This window comes from Coturnix japonica, chromosome 10 (genome assembly GCF_054131305.1).
Source record: "Coturnix japonica strain WE chromosome 10, WE-NBRP24, whole genome shotgun sequence".
Classification (NCBI taxonomy): Eukaryota; Metazoa; Chordata; class Aves; order Galliformes; family Phasianidae; genus Coturnix; species Coturnix japonica.
The window spans coordinates 26095915-26119826 of NC_140672.1; the positions used below are offsets into that span (position 1 = coordinate 26095915).

Genomic DNA, 23912 nt, shown 5'->3' on the forward strand with positions numbered 1-23912 from the left:
CTGTCTTTTATTGAATAAAGTCACTCTCATGCTCAGTCATCGCCTTGACTGCATTCTGAGTCTTCATTCACAGGGATTGGGATGAATGCAACAAATAGCAAGGCAGCTCAGCTTGCAATGCTCTGGCTGTGGGGTTCGTGCAGGCAGAGCTCTGGGTTCCCATTTTGCCTGGCTTTGGGATGTCTGCAGCAAGATCTCTACCATTTTGTATGGGAGCAAATAATCTCTAGCATCCAGGTTGCTGCTCATGATAATCCCAGTCTTCCTGGCTGTTGCTTTGTGATACCTTTCAAAGCCTTCTGATACTCTTTGATGCCTTGGCTGCTCCCTAACACCTCTGTCCTCCTGCCATGTTGACTCACGTCTCCCACTTTTAAGCTGGCTTTGCAGATCATCTCCAGCCCTGTCATCATCACGCTGCAGCAGGAGGTGCTCACCTGGCCCAATGTCTGGCAGTACTGCTTGTTCTGCAGATGAGCAGCTGCCTCCTCATCTCTTCAGCTACAGTAGTTTTTCTCAGGGCAGTTAGATGCAGTCATGCTCCTCTGGATTTGGTGTGTTAAATCCATGCTGCATGGCAGCAGTCAGTGCAATACAAAGGTGTTCTGTGTGCCACAGCATTTCTCCAGGGGCTGCCAAAGGTAGAAGCACAACACAGCACCATCCTTCTGACAGTAATGTCTGTGAGTGTTAGACATGTGAGCACTGCATCATCCCCAGCGTGTCAGTGCTTTTCCACACCAACCTGACTCTCACACTCTGCGCTGAATGTAACTCTGCTCTTGTGGAGACAAATGCTTTCTGTCACATCCTCCATCCCTGCAACCATTTGCCGGTAGGCAGCTCTTGCAGAAGAATCAAGCAGCAGAACCTTTTGCTCACCCTACAGCATGCAAATGCTATGAAAGCAGAAATAACCTGGCGTGCTCTGAGTCTGCAAGGCTGCACAGATGGGAGAGGTAGATTGTGTTTTTGCAGTGGAGGTTTCCAGTATTTTCAGTACATAGTGTAGGCCCTAACTGAATGTATAACCCTCTTGTAAAACAGCTGTATAAGTAGTTTTTCCACCAAGAAAGTTGCTGAACAGAGTTAAGTTCAGACTGGGGGCATTCTGACATGGGGAGAATTGAGACAAGCACAAGATAAATACAGGGTGGGTAGAGCCCAGCACAGGACAGAATGAATGTACTGACTTTTGGAAACATTGCCCTTCTCTCTCCACAGAAAAGTACAAGGCAGACCTAAAAACAAGAGGTTGGTAATTGACCTTATATGGAAATGAATCCTAGCAACAGTCTCGAGGAGTCTGTGAGCCTGAGATGCTCAACCAATGAGAGCCATGAGAGCATTACCTGCATTGGGTTTAGGGCATAGAACAGAATTGATTTCACTGACTGGTGTGCAATTTCTCCCTTTCCAACAGGGGATGTGCGTGCAGTATTGCAATAATGAATAAGCACTGCTGCTATCGCTGCCATCTTTGCCTAACTAGAAATCTTTGACTTTGAGAGTTTCTCACACAAGGGGAGGGGGTAAGAAAGTAAAGAGGCACAGAAAACTAAGGAAACCTGCTCTTTTTATCTATCAAAATTGATACAATTGATGCTGTCGTGCATTTTTTAATTTATTTTTAATTTATTGCCAATGTCAGTTAGATTGTTTTAAAATATCCACACACCAAAATCTGACTACCAAGCAAATGTAATGAAAATGAAATGAAGGTGAGTTAGTGGAAAGCACAAGGCCATATTATATTAGGCTCTAGCAAATTTACAGTCAGTCACTGCACGAAGAGGTAGATCTGAGTTGCACATTATATGATTCCCACAAAGATTAAGGAAATCTGAAGCTTTAAATATATTTTTTTAATGCTTTTTTCATTTCATTTTTTAAACACCTGACCCAGACCCCAACCCTCACAGGAGCTGTAAAGATAACAGCAATAACCCGCAATGTAACTCTAATCCTAACCCTTACCCTGATTCTAAAATCGTCCCTAACTCCAAATGTAACAACAAAAATGATGCTAGAAGTTTGTAGCAAAAGGAACCTTAACCCTGATCATAATCCAAAAAAAAAATCATTATGGTAACAATAATCTTTACCTTAAGAGTAATATTAATCAGAGCCCAGATGATGCCTGCATCCAATCAGAAGCATGCTTTGCATTATTTAAGAGTTGTATTTTTTCCAATGAACTCTCTCTATTATCACGTTTATAAAGTAACAGAGTCTGTTCTTTTTCTCCTGACACTGTGCCTTACTCCTGACATCCCCTGGAAATGACCCAGATAGGGCACCATCAAAGTAATGCTAATAGTAATGTCAAGGGAAAGGGACATCAATTCAAATACTCATTTATTTATTGACAGAGATTCACGTTTGCTACGTTTGGAGAAGTTTTTATTTGTTTGCTGTGGTTTGATTTTTTCTTTTTTTTTTTTTTCCCCCCTTCCCTCCTCTTCCATCTTTGTGTTCTTCCCCTATAATCAAAAGAGAACGGATCCCCAGGGTCTGTCCCGCAGACGTTCTTTCCGTGGTCTCTGCTGCCACCTGCTGGCCAATACACGGAACTGCCACTGGTGGGCGTTTGGTGCCGCAGGAAGCACAACGCAGATCTGAGTTCTGACCGGTCTACGCAGCAAATCCGCCAATCTTTATTGTGATAAGCCCTCCACATGGCATTGCGCATGCACTTGAACATGCAACAGGCACAGATTTCTCCTAACTCCTTGAGGAGCAGGCAAGCAGAACAACTGAGCGCACCACTGCTTGTGATTGGGCCACCCCCATCATAGAGATGTGTGTTAGATCTTTTACCCACCCCTGGACTGGCCTTGTTGTTTAACGATAACCTCTGAAATCTGAGTTACTGGTTCTACCACCTGTAGTGTAGAATAGGTAGCCAATAAATGCTTTTCAACTGTGATGTATCTATATTCTGCTCCATGCCAAACCTGTAACCAAAACCTCATAGGGGTTCACAAAGAACTCTGGTTCTGCCAGAGCCCCCTTCCAGACCCTTCTTGAGTTACATTCACATCTAGTTTGGCTGAAAAGGTTGGACTATAAATACTCAGTGCTTGGGCCTGTTTAACAGATATTTTTTCCTGATTATGCTGTCCATCGATCTTTTTAAACTGAACTCCTGCTCTAATCTGGTCTTTAAACATTTGTTGTCTCAAGACCCAAATGGGCCCAGACTGGATTACCTTAGGGGCTGGACGCCTAAGTCATGGCAGCAGATGGTTCTTTGACCTTTCCACCACCATTCAGAGCCTGCATCTGGCCGTAGGCACTCTTGTCTCCCCATCAATTGGGCAGCCTGTTGTATTACAGCATCTGAGGGCCACTAGGGGGTTCAGTATGGATAACATAGACCCATACTGATGTAAAGGTGATGGCTGTAGGATAAGATCCCTCGTTCCTGATGAAAAATTTATTGACTGGGCTCTCAAAATCATCTTCATAGATTGCCTCTTTCATGCCTAATTCTCTAATATAATTTTGTTAGTCCTCCATAGAAAACCACAGGCTGATGTTTAATGGTATGTCATTCTTATTTGGCCATGTTATATGACACACAGCCATAAATCATTCACTGATCAAATGGCTATCCTCATTATGTTGGACAGAGCATACAGTCTTTGCCTGAGGGCAGGGTGAGTAGTAATGGATGTCAGTTTTGAAATTTCCAGTCCATTCACCACAGCGCTTTCTGCCTCCATGTCCCATAACCAGAGCAGCTATGCTGGCATGCTCTCTTGGTTTCTGTCTAAACCACCGTACTATATCCAACAGTTCAGCTGCTGTATTATGGGCAGCAGGGTTTGGGGGGTTGGACACTGGTCAGGGCACTCCCACCAGCCTATCCTGCATTTTTTTTTTCATTTTTGGGTTACAATCAGTCAGATCTCAAATAGATCTAGTCCAAATGGAACCTCAAAATCTGACCTTTTAGTGCCTTCATTTACAGAGTCCATTTAATACAGATTCCCTTGTACAGGGTCCCCATGGTCTTCCAGAGAGATGTTCCTGATCTTCCATAGGAGAATGATTGAATTAGGTTTTTTTCCCATCAAAACTGCCACCTGTCTTTCCAGTTTTTCAACACTGTCATTCAATAGCTGATTTGCATCAGCCTGAGCCTCTTCAGTTATGTTCAGACAGTTCAAGGCCATCAGCAGTGGCCATGCCACCATGAACACAGCTAACTGTCATTCTCAATTGTAAGTATGTCTTTGCTAAGACCATGGAAATACTCAGTCAGGTGGGCCAGGGACTCATGGACCCTCCCTCCGTCCCACACAGGGCCCCATTTTTCAGTGACAGAAGCAGTGCTGCATTTTGAGGATCCTAGGAATCCCAGGACATGCCCTGACAAAAGGTCATTCAAAGGAATATTTGATATATATATATATTTGAAATAAACCCTTATTTATCTCCTCGCCCATCCATCCTAAAGACTCGGTATCCCCCTTGTGCTACAGTGCAGTTGTGGAAGCCATTCAACTGTGTCCCCATGGTCCAAACAGGAGCTCAGGCCTGCAGCTCTACCAAGATTTCTAGCTTCTTGTGTGTTGGTGTTTGCATTAGTGCAAAAGCACAGAAGTAAACATCCTAATTGAAAAGCATCACTGGACATAGCCTGACTGGATAGCTCATCTATGGTATCAGTGTGCAGAAGGTAGCACACAAACATTAGACCGATCGTGGGTCTTGGAGGTGACGTAGCAGCACGGACACACCATGGGCATGGCTTTGCTGAAGGCCCTGTGCTGCACTTGCAGCTGCATGTGAATTCACCAGACAGCCGGTGCTATCCCCTCTCTGGCCCTCAGCTGATGCCCAGGAAGGAGGTGTCTGTCTCAGGGATTTCCCACACGGTTTACAAGCACTGGCACACATCAGGAGCAGCCCAGGCACCTTGGGCATCACCCAGTGTCTGTGTGTGAGCAGCTGCCTCCCTGCTGAAGAACCGAGGACTCAGAGCAGGAGCTCACATGCAGGCAACTCCTTGTGCACTTCTGAGCTGATCCAGAGGAATCCCAGCTCCTGTGGGTGTGTAGGGAGCTGAATCCCATTTCAGCTCCAGGATTTCTGTCAAGGGATGAGACTCCTGCACTGCCTCAGCTGGATCACTGCCCTGCACAGGGAAAGTCCAAACCTCGCCTTCCTTGTCTGGGTTCCCTTATTGTTTCATCAAACGAACTCTGGGAGCACTCCCCATATGTCTCCAATCAGTCACTGACCACTGGACATGTGGTGGTTAATTGAGCGGATTTCAAAGCACAGTCATGATGCTGTTGTCTTTCAGGAGCTGTTGGCCATGAGGACCCAGGGACATGTCAGGGGACACGAGTGTGAAGGATAAAAATGACATCATCTGCTGCTTGCTTGTCCTGGCACCTGGGACACAGGGAGCTCATAAAAGTGTGCAGGGCTGCAGAGAGACAGCTGTGCCCAGGAGCAGCTCTTGTGCACAGCACAGCCTGCAGGTGACAGAAGGAGAGGAGAGAAACTGGAGAGAGCTTGCAGGATGTGTGTGGTGTGAGCAGGCTGCATGCTCTCTGCAGGAGCATTGCTCACAGACCATGACAGGGTAAGTCTCACTGCAGACCATGAGCTGCTTTTCATAGAGCGTCAACTTAATTTGGGATATCCCAAAGCAGATCTGGATGCAGGCACTGCATGTTCCTTTACTGTGGAAAAAGCCTTCTGCTCCAGCTGAGGGCTTCCATACTGCAGTATCAGAGCACAGCCCTGAGGGCTGCATGTCTCAGCATGGCTGCAGGCTGTGCAGCCGGGGCTGCAGGCGGGTGCCCAGGGCTGTCCTGCAGAGCAGGGTCCCTGCTGTGCCCCAGGGGCTGTGTGCCGGGTATGGGACTCTGCCGCCTGCCAGGCTCAGCTCTCAGCCTGCCCGGGGAGCTGCCCAGGGCGCTGCGGGGAGACGTGTAGGGGGAAGGAGCCCCCGGCAGGGCTTGTGCTGCCACAGCTGCTGCCTGGGGCAGGGGATCACAGCTCCACTGCACAACAGTATGATTCTAAGGGCACTTCGCAAGAGGAGAGCCAAGGCAGGTGGTTTCCATTTCCTGTTCTGAGGCAAAGAGGTTTGGAGTCAGAAATCTAAAAGGGGCAATAAGAGTTCTAAGAATTTTTCGTCAAGCAATTGCTTGTTTTGTGAACAGTCTCACATGATGTGCTTTTAGTCTCCCCTTTCTCGAAGGATGGAATTATCTTCATTTTCTGTAGGCATGAATAATTCACTTATCCTACAAACAGGCAGCATTTTCTAACTGAAACTGAATGCCACAGCAGCTGGGGTAGGGGGCTCTAAGAGCACTTGGGGTAAAGATATGAGACATGAAACAGATGAAAATATTCAGGGAGAAGGGGTAAGAAAATAAGAGAAAGGTTAGAGCTCCATATGCTGCTTCTGCTAAAGGAATGCTGAAATACACGAAATTAAATGCAAGTAATGGTGCTAAATGTACACTGTTGTAAGAGAATAAAAACATTTCATAGTATAGCAGGAGGAGTGTCTCTGAGAATGGTCTGGACTTGTCATTATCTTCTGCACTCTGAACAGGACTCCAAGCCCAGGAACAACAGCAGATGCCCAACAGCAGCTCCATCAGTGAGTTCCTCCTGCTGCCGTTGGCAGACACTTGGCAGCTGCAGCTCCTGCACTTCTGGCTCTTCCTGGGCATCTACCTGGCTGCTCTCCTGGGCAACGGCCTCATCAGCACAGCCGTAGCCTGCGACCGCCGCCTGCACACCCCCATGTACTTCTTCCTCCTCAACCTGGCCCTCCTCGACCTGGGCTGCATCTCCACCACTCTCCCCAAAGCCATGGCCAACGCCCTCTGGGACACCAGGGCCATCTCCTATGCAGGACGTGCTGCACAGCTCTTTTTCTTTCTCTTTTTCCTCTCAGCAGAGTATTCCCTTCTCACCATCATGTCCTATGACCGCTACGTTGCCATCTGCAAGCCCCTGCACTATGGGACCTTGATGGACAGCAGAGCTTGTGCCACTATGGCAGCAGCTGCCTGGGGCGCTGGGATTCTCAATTCCCTGCTGCACACTGCCAGCACGTTTTCACTGCCTCTCTGCCAAGGTAATGTTGTCAACCAGTTTTTCTGTGAAATCCCACAGATCCTCAAGCTCTCCTGCTCAGAATCAAATCTCAGTGAAGTTGTGTTTATCTTTTTTGGTGTCAGTTTAGCCTTTGGGTGCTTTGTTTTCATAATTGTGTCCTATGTGCAGATCTTCATGGCTGTGCTGAGGATGCCCTCTGAGCAGGGACGGCACAAAGCCTTCTCCACGTGCCTCCCTCACCTGGCTGTGGTCTCCCTGTTTCTCAGCACTGGCCTTTTTGCCTACCTGAAGCCCCCGTCCATTTCCTCCCCACTCCTGGATCTGACTGTGGCACTTCTGTACGCAGTGGTTCCTCCAACACTGAACCCTGTTATCTACAGCATGAGGAACAGGGAGGTGAAGCACGTTCTCAGGAAGGTGTTGCAAAAAGCACTATTCCAGCTTTAATATAGTGCACATCTTCCTCTCACGATTCCCACTGATGGTTCTTTATTTTTTATGTATCTTTGATTGTTTGATCATGTGAGACATAGCAATGTGCAAATAAAATGGTGTTGAACATATAAAAATATATTTCATATTTTTCCTACCTAATTTCCATTTTCTCTTTTCAAGAGCTCATGGAAACATGTAACCAGATTCCCTGAATACGTTATATGATACCTATAAAGATTTCAAAATAGACATTTCCTTAGCTTTTCTTCCTTCCTACTTTGTCTGGATTTGGGGAGGTGCAGCCACAGACAGCAGCTCAACGTGTTCTTATCATTTCTGATCTCTTTACTCCACCACAGTGGTCTCAGGTCCTCTCATTTGTGCAGGCTGAAGGTCTTGTTCTTCTCACAACAGTCCTGTTGTCTCTACAGCAGCACTCCAGGACAGCATTCAGTAGCTGTCAATATGAACAGCTGTGTCAGAGCTGGCATCCTTGCTGGCACTGCCATAAAAAGAGCTGCTTCAGAGCAGGGCCAGAGAACTGGAGGCCTCTTCCAAAGCTGGTATAAGGAATATACCTCAGGAGCTGCTCCCTGAGAAGACTTCAAGATATTCTGGTGCATTTCACTGACTGCCAGGGATAGTTTCAGAAGTCCCAAGGAGATCTGTAAGGGACTCAAGGCAGTGCTGAGGTTTAGAATCTGTGGTCTAAGGTCAAGATAAAAAGAAAATGATTATAAATATGATAAATGCATATATACATATCTTATATATATAGTATATTTTCACATATATACAATATAGGCAGTGGCTAACATATGTGCATGTACTAATACATATACATATCATACATAGATGATAGAAGTTTATATGCATATCTGTTTGCAAGTCCAGGACCTGTTGCAGGGTTTTTAACAGCCCCAAGGTTCATTGTAGGAACTGGAGAGGCTCTTTTCCTACTGCAGGAGTTGGAGCAATTGCAGAGCTCATTGCCAGAGCTGAAATCACCGTAGGACCTGTGACTGAAGTTGGAGCAGCCACTGTGCTCATTGGAGGGGTTGGAGTGACCACAGGGCTGTACCTCCTGGCACAGTGCACCTCCCTTGGGAGGAATTTGTTTCATTTCCTTATAGAAATACTTGGAACAGCTACAGGACCTGTAGCAGGAGTGACTGCAGAGCTCATTATGAGGGGATGAATGACAGCGGGATCTGTCCAGAGCATGGAGCAAACGCAGGACATGTGGTAAAACCTTGGAGCTGCTGCAGGGTCTGTGCCAAGAGTTGCAGAGGCTGCAGCACTGTCAGCATTTCCAGCTCTCTGGATCTGGCACACTGCAGTCATGTGTGTTTCTTGGGGGCTACCAGAGCCACAGCAGACCTGCCCCCAATATTCTACCAGTTTATCAGGATCCTGCAGTTGCTCAGAGATGAAGTTCCAAAGCCCTGGGGGTGCCCACCACTCCAGGCAGCTGCCCAGACCATCCCACACCCCCTGCCATGCAGAGCCTTCTCACCTTGGGGTAGATCTCTCACTGATATTCCTGAATAATGTTTAACCTCAGTCACAGAATCATAGAATCACCAAGGTTGGAAAAGGCCTAAAAGATCATCCAGTCCAACCATTCATAGGTCATTATCCATATAGGCTATTACCTATAGCTCCCACTTAACCATGTCCCTCAACACAATATCCAGTCACTCCTTGAATACCCCTGGGCTCCCAGAGAAGACAACGTAAAATGTGTAATTCCTAATCATACCAACAATATTACTTTCAAAACCCAAAGATGACCACAGAGCTGAATGTGCACAAAACTTCACTTTGTTGGCTGCCAATTTTATTGTGATATAGACCAAGGTCAAACAGCATAGCAAAATAAATACCCTAATCCAGCATCCCAAGTTGACAAATGATGCAGCAGGGAAAACAAGCAGCAAGCAAGGAGCTGTGCAATGCAGCTTCATGAGAAGACTCATCAGTCTCCACAAATAGGGAAACTATCAGCATCATGGCCTGCAGTTCTCCAGCTCCCACAAAGCCCTGTGTTATCTCGCTCTGGACAGATGTGCTGTTATCTCAACCCTTGGAGCCTCTCATCGGGCACCCGAATGACGGTGGTTGTTGAACCCAACATGTGGCTCAGAAGCACACAGTGCTTTGTGCACTGCCCCATTCCCAGTGGCACGGGGAAGAGAATTGGGAAAAAAAAGTACAACGTGTGGGTTGTAACAAAGCAGTTTTCTAAGAGATATAAAAGGAGAGGAGTAATAGTTATCACTGTATATCTGTTGATATGGAATCGTATGTAACAACTGATGCACAAGCACTTGCTCAACACCACCAGACTGATGCTCAGCTGGGCCCTGGGCAGTGAAAAGACTGAGATGAACTCCCACCCCTTTCAATACAATTTCTGCTTGCTGTCAGGTGCTACAAAACATCCCTTTGACCACTTCCAGTCAGCTGTGCACAGTCTGTTCCTTCCCAGCTCCTTGAGCACTCCACTGACCATGGCCTTGGCTCTGTAGAACACTGCTTAGCAGCAGCTGTAAACATCAGAGTGTTATCAACATTGTTTTTCTCTTAGAACCAAAACACTGCACCGTAGTAGACAGTCTGAAGAAAACAATTCCATCCCAGCTGTAACTCAGATACCTGCCTGTCCCCCTCCTCTTGTTCTTCCTGATCGGGAAGCAAGGAACAGAATCTGCTGCTCTCCTCTCAGAGCACTTTCCATCAGTTCTCAGCTGGCTCCTCTGCCATCCCCAGGCAGAGCTCAGTGCACTCTCACAGAGAGCAGCAGCCTTTCTTCATCTTCATTGCCTAATCGTAATGAAGAGTCTGTACCTACTTTGCTACAGTTCAGAGGTGGAAACCATCCCACCATGTCTCTGTGAGACAAACAAGACCCTAGGCCCACAAAGGCACAGAGATTTGGAGTTCGCTGAGTGAATGTTTGTGGTCCTCTCATTAGTGTAAGGATTCTTCAGAAAGCATCCCCTTACAGAAGCATGTTTTGATTTAGCCTGGCTGGGCCTTGCATCTACACTGTGGTACTGGTGTTCAGGGCCTTGCTCAGAAGCAGCAGCCTGCATGAAAGGAAATGCTCTGTGGTTTTCTCTTGAGTTGTCCCATTTATTTCTCATGCTACCCGCACTGGTCTACAGGCACTTTAGGGCAGCAGCAGGTTGGGGTTACCCCCAGAGGGTACACAGTAAGATTTAGGACGGGGTATTGGCAACAAGACTTTCTCTGAGGAATCCTCACACAATCCTATAGAACAACTCAGAGGCTTTCCCTGCAATCTCCAACACCAACAACATCCCTCAGCCCTTCTCTGTCAGATCCAGTTCCCCTCCCTTCCCCCTTCAGACCTGGTTTAAAGCCCTTTAATCAATCAGTGCAGGAGCATTTCAGATGGGGTCATGGAGGAGGCAGACTGCCATTCTTGGGGTGGCCATTTGCCCAGGAGGGCATGGTGGGAGGGCTTGTCCCGTCCAGTTCAACCAACACTTGCATCCACCCAGCAGATGGCTGTGCCCTATGTGTTTCATTTGACCTCTGCATGGAGCTTACAGTTGACAGGGACATGGCTGAGAAGCTCTGGGCATGGACTAATGGACAAGGAAGTAAGGTAGCTTCTTAAATTCCTCCCTTCATACCTTAGCAACCTCCTTGTAATCTCCCCAAGTATCCTGTCCTTTCTTCTCAATGACGGAGATTCTCTTTTTCTTCCTGAGTCTCAACAGTTTTTCCCAGTTCAACTGCACTGGTCTTCTTCCCCTATGGCTCACCTTATGGCATTCAGGGACAGCCTGATCTCCTGCCTTTAAGATTTCCATCTTGAGGAGTGTCCAGGCTTCCTGGACCCCTTTACCCATAAGGAGCAACTCCCAAGGGACCTGTGCTACAACTGTCCTGAACAGGTCAAAGTCCGCCCTCTAGAAGTTCAGGATAGTAGTTTTGCTAATCACCCTTCTGACATCTCCAAGAATAGAGAATTCTACCATTTCATGGCCACTCTGCCCAAGACAGTCCCCAACCTTCTCAACTCCAACCAGTCCTTCACTATTAGTGAAGAGCAGGTCTAGCAAGGAACCACCCCTGGTAGGACTTCATACCAGCTGCATAAGGAAGCTGTCTTGCATGCAATCTATAAACCTCTTGGACTGATTCCTCTGCTCTTTATTATATTCCCAGCATATATCAGAGAAGTTGTAGTCTCCCAAGAAAATGAGTGCTGGCAATCTTGCGACTTCAGTAAGCTGCTCATAGAATGCCTCACCCATCAATTAGGCAGTCTATAAGAAACCTATAGCAAGATGTCACACTTACAGGCCTTTCCCCTGATCCTTACAAACATGCACTTCATTCTGAAGCCCAAGCTCTTCAACATCAAAACTCTCTTTAATATAAAGGGCCACACCACCACCCTTCCTTCCTCCTCTATCCCTTCTGAAGAGCTTGTAACCATCCATCACAGCACTCCAGTCATGGCAGTGGTCCCACCATGAGTCAGTAATAGCAACTAGGTCGTGGTTTGTCAGATGCACAGTTGCTTCCAGCTCCTCCTGCTTGTTGACCATGCTGCGTGTGTTGGTGTAGACGCACTTCAGCTGAGGCATCTGCCTCTCTCCCAGCTCAAGAAGCATTCCCCTAGGCTTATCTCTGGTAAGCCCTGTTTTGTCCCCTCCCCCATCATAGATAGTTTAAAGCTCTTTCGATAAGCCCCACTACCTTCTGTGCTAGGATTAATTTTCCCCTTTGAGACAGTTGACTTCCATTCATGGATAACAGACCATGGGCCAAATAAACTGTCCTGTGATCAAAGAAACCAAAGTTTCTGGCTCAATACCAGTCTCTGAGACAACTGTTCATTGCTTTGCTTTCCAAGCCTGCTCCGTGTCCCTCACTGCCACTGAAGGTATAGAACAAAAAATCATTTGATCTCCCACTCTGTGAACTAAATGGCCTAAAGTCCTGAAATCTCTTTTCATAGTTTGTAGTCTTATCTAAGAAATTTCATTACTGCCCACATAAACTATGAGTAGTGTAAAATAATCAGTGGACCTAACCAGCATGGGGAGTTTCCTCGTTATGTCCCTGACCTGAAACCAAGAAGGCAGCAGACTTACTGTCGGCTCGGGTCCAGTCTGCAAATGGGACCCTCTATTCCTCTGAGAAGGGATTCACCCACCACGGCCACCCTTCTTTCTTTCATGGCAGAGGAAGTCACAAGGCTTGGTAGTGACTGCCTTGCATTAGGTTCCCTCCTAGGCAGATCCTCCATTGCCTCCCCATTCTTATCTCCTTCAGATTTCAGAGTGTCAAACCTGTTGCTTAGAGGGAGCAGGGGTAGAGGGCTAGGCAGGCATGGGGGGGCTCCTGTGATGTTGAGTTGGGACTCTCTTCCAACCCTCCTCATCAGTCATGTCTGTCCGACTGTGACAGGGCAGGGAGTCAACCACTTTTCTGGGGGTATCTGCGTGGCAGCCTTCCCTCGGGGATGCCAGCAAGTCACTCCACCAGCCCATCTCCAGATCACACTCCCTGATGGTAAATTGTGAGTAAAACCTTGAGTAAAGTGAGAGTTCACCTAGAGAAAAGTATGAGTAGAAACATGGACTGACGTGAGGGTAAACGCAGAGTAAACCCAGGATCCCATCCATCAGGCATGCACAGCCTCTAAGGGCAACTTTTTCCAGTGTTGCTGTGTAAAAATATAGGTTCCTCACATCTAACCTATGTCTCCCCTTTTTAATTTAAATCCGTTTCCATTTGTCCTGTTATCATCAGACCATCCCATCCTTATTCTAGTGTTAGGCATCTCATCCTCAGATGGAAACCCTGGGGCGGAATGGGGATCAGTTTTTCAAAGAACCACGGGAGCTGCAAGTTCACCTAGCTGAGTTCAGATGTGCACAGTGAGGTGTCTGTGTGTGAGTCCCTCATCTGAATCCTTGGTTTTTATTCCACAGGGACTGCACTGCTCGTACACAGACTCTCAGTGATGCCCAAGGTGCCTTGGGTGATCCTAGTTTTGTGCTAGTGCTTGTAAACTGCGACGGAAAATCTATGAGATAGACACCTCCTTCTGGAGCATCAGCTGAGGGCCAGAAGGGATGTATTCTTGGCCATCCTAAATACCACTGCAGCCCCGTGCTTAGGGCACCCAGTGTGTCTTTTTCACCTGTCCCCATGGAGTATGTAGTGATATTCAGCTTATCAAAAGGATGAGCTCACAACAGAAGAGGCAGATCTTCCTCTCTGCTCCATCTGTGGCATAGTCTGGATTTCAAGGCATTGCAAAGATACGGCACATCTACGTTCTTGCACTGATGACAATTTAGTATGCTCTGGGCTCGCATTTCAATGGCATCTAATAAATCTAGGGTCATACCAGTTGACAGGAAGCTGGCAAATGTTGTCTTATCGTAAGGAAGAGCAAGAAAGATTGCAAGGGGAACTATGGACCTCTCAGTCTCACACCAGTGCTTGATAAAATTATGGAGAAAATGATGGTGGGAGTTATGGAAAAACACCTGAAGTACAATTCTGTGATTGGTCACAGACAACACAGTATTCCGAGGGGATGGTCCTATTTAATTTCAAGTCTTTTTATGACACCTTTATCCATTGAGCTGAACAAGGGAAGGCAGTTGATGCAATCCTTGAGGATTTCAGTAGAGCTTTTGATACTATTTCTTCAGCACCCTTCTGGACAGAAATTCCTGCATACTGCTAGACAGAAACAGAACGTGGTGTGTTGTAATACAAGAAGAATTTTACAGAGCAGCAGCCATGGATTGAGATAAGGAGTTCACAGAGCAGCAGCTGCGGAGCAGGATAAACAGCATGAGAACAAAGGACATCTCTAGGAAAAGAATGAATGGCTCGTGGCTTTGAAGGGGGGTTATAGGGTTGTTATTGCAGTAGCTTTCCTCCAATTAGCGTCTGTGATTTTTGGACGCCCTTGTCTGTCTCCTATAAAAGCATGGCTTTTCGAGCAATAAATTGATGCAGCTATACGTAACCATATTGGTGTTTGTCTGTTTGTCCCAGCACACTGACATTTTGCCTTTCAGGTTCACCAGCAGTGGTGGGTGAGCAGTTGGCCAGTAGTTCTGTCCCAAAGGATTATAGTCAGTGGGTTCCATTGGGCTTGTAGATGGTCACTGTCAGAGTTCCCCAGGGTTCCATTTTAGGGCCACTTTCCTTTCATGTTTATGCAGATGACTTGCATGCAGGACTAGAAGATGTTCTGAGCAAGTTTTCTGATGAGACCAGATGAGGAGGTGCTGTTGCCTCCACTGAGGGTGGAGAGGACTTGCAGAAAGATGTGGACAAGTCAGAGAAGTGGGTACCAGTTGGTACTAAGCACCAAGTGCATCATGCATATCAAGAGCAAGTGCCTGATTGTGCACCTGGCTATGGGCAACACTGGACATAAACACTGACTGGATATGGGACACATATGAGAGGTCTGACTGAAAAGGATTGGGGGTCCTGCACAACATCAAATTGGAAGTGAGTCAGCAGTGTGCCCAGGCAGCCAGGAAGGCCAATGGTCCCCTGGAGTGCATAAAGCAATTTATTGCCAGCTGGGTGAGGGAAAAGGTTGACCCTCTTTGCTCTGCATTGCTACAGCCTCACCTGGAGCACTGGGTGCACTTCTGTTCACCGCAGAACATAAAGGACATAAAACTATGGGAGAGTGTGCACAGGAGGGCAGTGGAACTGAGAGATCTGAAGTTCAGAGTTTCACTGGGACTGACTGCTTGTTCAGACGGGGCCCTTCTCACATCCTACATCCTGCAATGAGACACAGGGCACATGTGGGACATGAACTTGACAGTATCCTTGCACAAAATGCAGAGCCTGGGATCTTGCATTCCCATGTCATTCATTTAACATCATATAGACTTCCAACTCACTCCCCCAGGAAGTGCCTTGAGCCAACATGAGAGACAGGATCTCCCTACTTCTGGTCTTGCAATCAGGGCTTGACCTGTCTGCTTTGTAAGGCAAAGGAGAGGTTTCTTAGCATGCCAGTGCCTTTGCCTGCCTGTTGTCATGGCTTACAATTATCTGCTCTAACTAGTGCTTTGGGAAGCTTACTTGGTAATGGCCTTCAGTGGGCCCATTAGTACTCCAAGAAACTTCACAATTACTTCTGACTTTGTCTTGTTAAGCACTTTGTACAAACTTCTCTTTGCACTGGAGGTTGATGGACTCAGCAGCAAATGTGCCCTGGGACCATTATAACCTAAAGAGCATCTTGTGCCTTGTGCCTTCCTGTTATCTATTTCAGGTTATCAGAACTTATTCAGCAAAATGGAGAGATATCTGGAGAGAGCTTAAAGTGAAAGAATCCAGCAGACATTTACTGTTTATTTGTTTATAGTTTTGTTTAAATAAGGTATGAATGCAGCACTGTAAAACTACTTGTGAACATCTGAGCTGAACCAGAGGAATTCCAGCTCCTTTGTTTCTGTGGGGAGCTGCATCCCATTTCAGCCCCAGGATTTCTAACTGGGGATGAGTTACCTGCACTGTCTTCTCTGGATCACTGCCCTGCACAGGGGAAGTCCAACCTTCCTTATCCTTGTCTGGGTGCAATTTTTGATTCATCAAACACTCTCTAGTAGGATTCATCTCATGTTAAAAATTTACTGGTGGATAATGGAGCAGGTTTCAAAGAACAGTTATGATACTGCTGCCTTTCAGGAGCTGATGGCCATGATGACACAGGGACATCTAAGGGGAGATGAGGGGAAGGATAAAAATGACATCATCTGCTGCTCAGCTGGGCCACGCTCCTGGGACACAGGGAGCTCATAAAAGAAGATGGTGCTGTAGAGAGACAGCTATGCCCAGGAGCAGCTCTTGTGCACAGCACAGCCTGCAGCTGACAGAAACAGAAGAGAGAATATGGAGAGAGCTTACAGCATGTGTGCGGTGTGAGTGGGCTGTGAGATCACTGCAGGAATATTGCTCGCAGACCATGACACAGTAAGACCCTTGCAGTAGGTAATGCAGCTGCTATTCATAGAGGGTTAACTAAATCTGGGACATCCCATAGAAGACATGGCTGCAAGCAGTGCATGTTTCTTTACTGTGGAAAAAGACTTCGGCTCCAGCTGAGACCACAGCCCTGAGGGCTGCATGTCCCAGCACGGCTGCAGGCTGTGTTGCTGGGGCTGCAGGCGGGTGCCCAGGGTTGTCCTGCAGAGCAGGGTCCCTGCTGTGCCCCAGGGGCTGTGTGCCGGGTATGGGACTCTGCCGCCTGCCAGGCTCAGCACTCAGCTTGCCTGGGGAGCTGCCCAGGGCGCTGCGGGGAGACATGTGGGGGGAAGGAGCCCCGCGGCAGGGCTTGTGCTGCCACAGCTGCTGCCTGGGGCAGGGGATCACAGCTCCACTGCACAACAGGATGTTTATGAGGTTGCTTTGTCAGAGGAGAGCCAAGGCAGGGGGTTTCAATTTCCTGTTCTGGGGGAACGCAGAAAGGATTGGAAGCAGAAATGTAAAAGGGGCTGTCACAGCTCTGAGAATTTTTCTTCACTCAATTGCTTGTTTTGAGAACAGTCACACATGATGTGCTCTCAGTCTCTCATTTCCTGAAGGACGGAACCAATTGAAAGTATACTCATTTTCAGTAGAAATGAATAATTCACTTAACCTGCAAACAGGCAGTTTTTTAGAATTCACACTGAATGGCACAGAGGCTGTTTTTGGGGCTCTAAGAGCAGTTGGGTTAAAGATATGAGACATGAAGCACATGAAAATATCCAGGGAGGCGGGATAAGAAAAGAAGAGGAAGGTTAGAGCTCCATATGCTGCTTCTGCTTAAGGAATGCTGAAATACATGAAATTAAATGCAAGTAATGGTGCTAAATGTACACTGTTGTAGGAGAATGAAAATATTTTATATTATTGTAGGAGGAGAGTCTCTGAGAATTGTCTGGACTTGTCATTATCTTCTGCACTCTGAACAGGACTCCAAGCCCAGGAACAACAGCAGATGCCCAACAGCAGCTCCATCAGTGAGTTCCTCCTGCTGCCGTTGGCAGACACACGGCAGCTGCAGCTCCTGCACTTCTGGCTCTTCCTGGGCATCTACCTGGCTGCCCTCCTGGGCAACAGCCTCATCAGCACAGCCGTAGCCTGCGACCGCCGCCTGCACACCCCCATGTACTTCTTCCTCCTCAACCTGGCCCTCCTCGACCTGGGCTGTATCTCCACCACTCTCCCCAAAGCCATGGCCAACACCCTCTGGGACACCAGGGCCATCTCCTACACAGGATGTGCTGCACAGCTCTTTTTCCTTCTCCTCTTCATGTCAGCAGAGTTTTCCCTTCTCAGCATCATGTCCTATGACTGCTACGTTGCCATCTGCAAGCCCCTGCACTACGGGACCTTGATGGACAGCAGAGCTTGTGCCACCATGGCAGCAGCTGCCTGGGGCACTGGGGCTCTCAATTCCCTGCTGCACACTGCCAGTACGTTTTCACTGCCTCTCTGCCAAGGCAATGTTGTCAACCAGTTTTTCTGTGAAATCCCCCAGATCCTCAAGCTCTCCTGCTCGGCCTCCTACCTCAGGGAAGTTGTGCTTCTCATTTTTAGTGTCAGTTTAGCCTTTGGGTGTTTTGCTTTCATAGTTGTGTCCTGTGTGCAGATCTTCATGGCTGTGCTGAGGATGTCCTCTGAGCAGGGACGGCACAAAGCCTTCTCCACGTGCCTCCCTCACCTGGCCGTGGTCTCCCTATTTGTCAGCACTGGTGTTTTTGCCAACCTGAAGCCCCCATCCATTTCCTCCCCACTCCTGGATCTGACAGTGGCACTTCTGTATGCAGTGGTTCCTCCAACACTGAACCCTACTATCTACAGCATGAGGAACAGGGAGATCAAGCATGCTCTCAGGAAGGTGTTGCAATATGCACTATTTCAGCTTTGATGAAGTGCACATCTTCCTCACACAACACCCAGTGATGGTTCTTCATGTTTTATTCTTTTTGTGTTTTTTTTTTTTTATTTTTTGTAATACTATAATCTGCAAATAAGTTGCGATTGATTTCACTACTTCTTTCCTACCTAATTTCCATTTTCTTACTCCAGGAGCTCAGGTAAACATGGAACCATATTGCCTGAATAGGTTAAGAGATAAATAAAAAGCTTTTATAATAGACTTTTCCTTAGCTCTTCTCTCTTTTTACCTTGTCTGTCTCATGGGGAGGTTCAGCCACAGACAGCAGCACAACGTGCTGTTTTCAGTCCTGCTCTATTTACACTGCCTCAGTGCCCTCAAGCCCTCTCATTTGTTCAGGCCTGAAGGTCTTGTGTTTCTCACAACAGTCCTGTTGTCTCTACAGCAGTACTCCGGCACAGCAGTCAGTAGCCAGCAATATGATCAGCTTTGTCATGGAGTTATCTAGATCAGTCTGTAACCATGACAGGGGGGGCAGTAGACCCGTGGTCCACCTGGGCCCAAACAAATGGAATGGGGTAGGGAGATGGGAGCTGGGCTCAATAAAACAATCATAGCAGTGGCAACGACCTAAGGAGGAAAACTTTTTTTACTAACTGTGATACGTGGAATACCAATAGGAAAAATTACAAAACCATGACATTCCACCCTTAATTGTACATCACTATATCATGCTTAGAAAACATTTCTATACAGAAAGAAACAATAATTAAAATGCACAACACACTTGTCTGTATACATATATATACATGGAATTACTGTCTGCACTCCCCCAACATCACATTCCCTTGTGGTACACATTGAACATCCCCATTTTCTGCATCACCCGCCAAGTGCACCCTGGGTAAAAATGGTTCTAAGGAGAGGTTTGCCCTTTCCAGAGTCTGGAAGGACCCGAACAGCTTTTCCCAACATGTTCTTTACATGCATTGCAGGGACCTTACCTCCCTCAACAGCATGTGGGGAGCTGGATTGGGTAGCACCATCTCTACTGACCAATCCACTTGTGTTAACTAGCCACATTCTTAATTCTTAAATATTCAGCCTCCCTTTGCTTTCAATATGTTTTTTTAACAACCCGTTGTAGCATTCAATCTTACCAGAGGCTTGTGCGTGATAGGGTACATGATAAATCCACTCAGTGCCAAGTTCTCTGGCCGAGGTATCCAGAAATGAATTTTTGAAATGAGTCTCATTATCAAACTGAATTCTTTCTGGGGTTGCCATGTCACCACAGGATTTGCCTCTCTAGACCCAGGATGGTGTTTTGGATAGTAGCATGGGGTACTGCGTAAGTTTTGAGCCACCCAGTGGTTGCCTCCACTGTGGTAAGCTCATAACACTTACCATTGTGAGATTGTGGCAAGGTGATATAATCAACCTGCCATACCTCCCCATATCTATACTTCTGCCATCTCCCTTCCCCCCAGAGAAGTTTCATCCTCTTGGCTTGTTTAATTATGGCACATGTTTCACAGTCATGAATAATCAGTGCAATAGCGTCCATAGTTAAGTCCACCCCTCGGTCTCTGCCCCACTTACATGTCGCTTCTCTTCCTTGATGGCCCAAGGTCTCATGGGCCTCATCGAGCTAGAAATAGCTCTCCCATGTTCTGCCAGTCCAAGTCTATTTGAGCCACCTCAATTCTGGCGTATCAATCTACCTGATTGTTATTCTGCTGTTCTTCAGTAGCCCAACTCTTGGGTGCATGGGCATCTACATGATGCACATTTATAACCATATTCTTTGTTCAGGCAGCAATGTCCTTCCATAATTCAGCAGCCCAAATATGTTTACCCCTTCGCTGCCAGTTATTTTGTTCCCACTGCTGTAACCACCCCCATAACACATTTGCGAACATGCATGAATTAGTATAAATATACAGCATTTGCCACCTCTCCTATACAGCAATATCTAAGGCCAGCTGGACAGCCTTTACCTCTGCAAACTGACTTGATTCTCCCTTACCTTCAGTGGCTTCTGCAACCTGTCATGTGGAGCTCAATACAGCAGCTTTCCATTTGCAAATCTTCCCTACAATACGACATGATCCATCAGTGAACAGGGCATATTTCTTTTCATTTTCTGGTAATTCGTTGTATGGTGGGGCCTCTTTAGCACGTGATACTTCTTCTGCTGGTGATGTTCCAAACCTTTTATCTTCAGGCCAGTCCATGATTACCTCTAGGATTCCTGGACGATTGAGGTTTCCCATTCGCGCTCGCTGTGTAATCAGCGTAATCCACTTGCTCCAGGTGACATCGGTAGCATGATGAGTGGAGGGAACCTGTCCTTTGAACATCCAGTTCAGCACTGGCAGTCGAGGTGCCAAAAGGAGCTGTGTTTCAGTCCCAACTACTTCGGAAGCAGCCCGAGCCCCCTCATACGCAGCTAAGATCTCCTTCTCAGTTGGAGTGTAGCACTCTTCAGACCCCTTATATGATCGACTCCAGAATCCCAGGGGTCGGCCTCGGGTCTCTCCTGAGGCTCTTTGCCACAAACTCCAAGTGGGGCCTTTCTCTCCAGCAGCAGTATAGAGGATGTTCTTTACATCCTGTCCAGTCCGTACTGGCCCCAGAGCTGCAGCTCGGGCTATCTCTTGTTTAATCTGTTCGAAAGCCTGCTGCTGCTCAGGGCCCCATGAAAAATCGTTCTTCTTCCGCGTCACCTGATAAAGGGGGCTTACAATGAGGCTGTAGTTTGGAATGTGCATCCTCCAAAAGCCTACTGCACCCAGGAAAGATTGTGTCTCTTTCTTGCTAGTTGGTGGAGACATGGCAGTGATTTTGTCGATCACATCTGTTGGGATGTTACAACGTCCATCCTGCCACTTTATACCTAAGGACTCAATTTCCTGAGCAGGCCCTTTTACTTTGCTTTGCTTAATAGCAAAGCCGGCTTGTAGAAGAATCTGGATTATCTGCTCTCCTTTTGTAAAAAGCTCTTCTGCTGTATCACCCCACACAACAATGTCATCAGTGTACTGCAGGTGTTCAGGAGCACCACCCTGTTCCAGTAGTTTGGACCAACCCATGGCAAATGGTTGGGCTGTGTTTCCACCCCTGGGGCAAACGGTTCCAAGTATACTGAATGCCCCTCCAGGTGAAGGCAAACTGTGGCTTACATTCTGCAGCCAAAGGAATAGAGAAGAAGGCATCGGCAATGTCAATGGTGGCATACCATTTGGCTGCTTTTGACTCCAGCTCGTACTGGAGTTCCAACATGTCCAGTACAGCAGCGCTCAATGGGGGTGTGACCTCATTCAGGCCACGGTAGTCTACTGTCAGCCTCCATTCCCCACTGGCTTTATGCACTGGCCATATGGGCTGTTAAAAGGTGAGTGCGTTTTACTGATCACTTCCTGATTCTCCAAATGGCGAATCAAATCATGAACGGGGAGCAAGGAATCCCTGGTGGTGCGATACTGCCGTCTGTGCACTGTCTTTGTAGCAACTGGTACATGCTTTTCTTTTACTCGTAGCAGCCCCACAACAGACGGGTCCTCTGACAGGCCAGGCAAAACAGACAGCTGCTTAATGTTGTGCATATCTACAGCAGCTATTGCAAAGGCCCCTTAGGATCCTTGAAATGACCCTTTCTGAGCTAATCAATACCAAGTATGATTAGAGCCTCCAGGCCAGTCACAATAGGATGTTTTTGCCAGTCTTTGCAGTGAGGCTTATTTCAGCCTCCAGCACAGTCAATTCTTGAGAGCCCCCAGTCACTCCAGAAATATGGATTGATTCTGTCCCTTCATGACTGGAGGGCATTAGGGTGCACTGTGCACCGGTATCCACCAGCACCTTATATTCCTGTGGTTCTGATGTGCCAGGGCATCGAATCCACACAGTCCATTAAACTCTATTATCCCTTTCCCTCCCCTGACTGTGGGAAGGGCCCCTCTATTGGTTACCTGTGATGACTGGAGCAGCCCTACTGGTGGTTGGTCTGTTTTGTAGTTCCCTCACCCATGCTCGCAGTACAGGAGTGGGCTGATCATGTCACTTCCTCATGTCTTCTCTGTGGTCACATAGGTATCACCACAAGAAAACACCTGGTGCATTCTTAATGTTGTTCCTTGCTTGAGCTGGAAAGCACATGTGTCTAATAGCTGAGATTTCTGATGATACAGTTGAGGAGGAGGGTTCATCACCTTTAATAAACTGGACTATTTTGTTCAGCTCCTTCATTAGAACTGGTGACCCGTACGGTGATTGACCTTCATCAGTTGTTTCTGATACTACTACGGGATCATCATGATCAATGCACTGAGACACTCGCTCTTCATCTTGACTCAGTTTGTTTGTTACTTCTGAGATGGCTGAAATGGAGACGTGAGTTGGAGGTAACTGCTGTTCAAAGTTTTGCAGTGTAAGAACCAATTAGAAAACGAGGGTTCTTCCATTTTGTTCCACGTTCCTTTTAAATGTTGCTGCTAAAGTAATGGCGTACCTTTCTGGTGATGTTTTGATGAGTTTCTGCCATATGTCGTCCTCACTCTCTCAGGATCATGTTCTTGGCGAAGGTAGCTAGGATGAAAATCAAGGTTATGCAACATTTCCACCACTGCTATTTCCCTCAAGTACTGGATGCCTTTTTCAATTGTATCCCACTTTTTCATCAGAGGCTTCAGATTGTCTTTGAAGGGAAGCTTTGCCCTCACAGCCACTAACATTCGCTCCCAGATGGTGGCAGCACCATCCATACATCTGTTCATCCCTCTGTCAATAGTTGGGTCTCTGGAAATGCCTCCTAGTTGACGAGCTTTGTTACCATCTAGAAACAAGCTACCGGCCCCGCTGCCCCAACAGTGAAGCAACCCGGTAACAAGAGATTCATTCTGGCACCATGTGAACTCCTTTCTTATGCCTTGGATATCAGACATCTTCAGGGGTCAACAAACAGAGACTTCTAGAGTCTCTGTTTCAGAGACTGTCAGCCTACATTCCCCACTGGCTTTATGCACTGAGACAGTTATGTTCAGAGACAAACTAGAGATTTCCACCTCATCACTCTCTTCTTCGTGCCTCTTAACTTTTCCTTTTACCTTTCGCAGTGCTGATCCAGACCCATCACCTGTATCTTCTGCTGCCTCCTCCTCCACTTCTTTTTTCCGTTCTAGATGTGAGGACACCCATTTCCATTTCTTGCCTTCCACAGAGGCAACTGATATTGCTGCTGGTGCCTCCTGTGACTGATCAGAATTGACTTGGGGATTTCCCTTTTTGGCTTGAACCTCAGCTTGGAAACTCTCTTTCCAGAATAGTGTTATATAGAGCACAGTAAGCACAAGCCAAGCCCCAAATAAGTCATATTCCCTTAGGCCTATCTAGGCTACACCATCCCTGACTCAAATACTGGCTTAGTTTCTCGGGATGACACAGGTGT

The 23912-nt window shown here is 47.1% G+C and overlaps 1 pseudogene; it reads right to left on the bottom strand.

Annotated features, from left to right (window-relative positions):
* Positions 1-22426: 22426 nt before the first annotated feature.
* Positions 22427-23409, bottom strand: LOC146759530 (uncharacterized; annotated as a pseudogene).
* Positions 23410-23912: the final 503 nt, after the last annotated feature.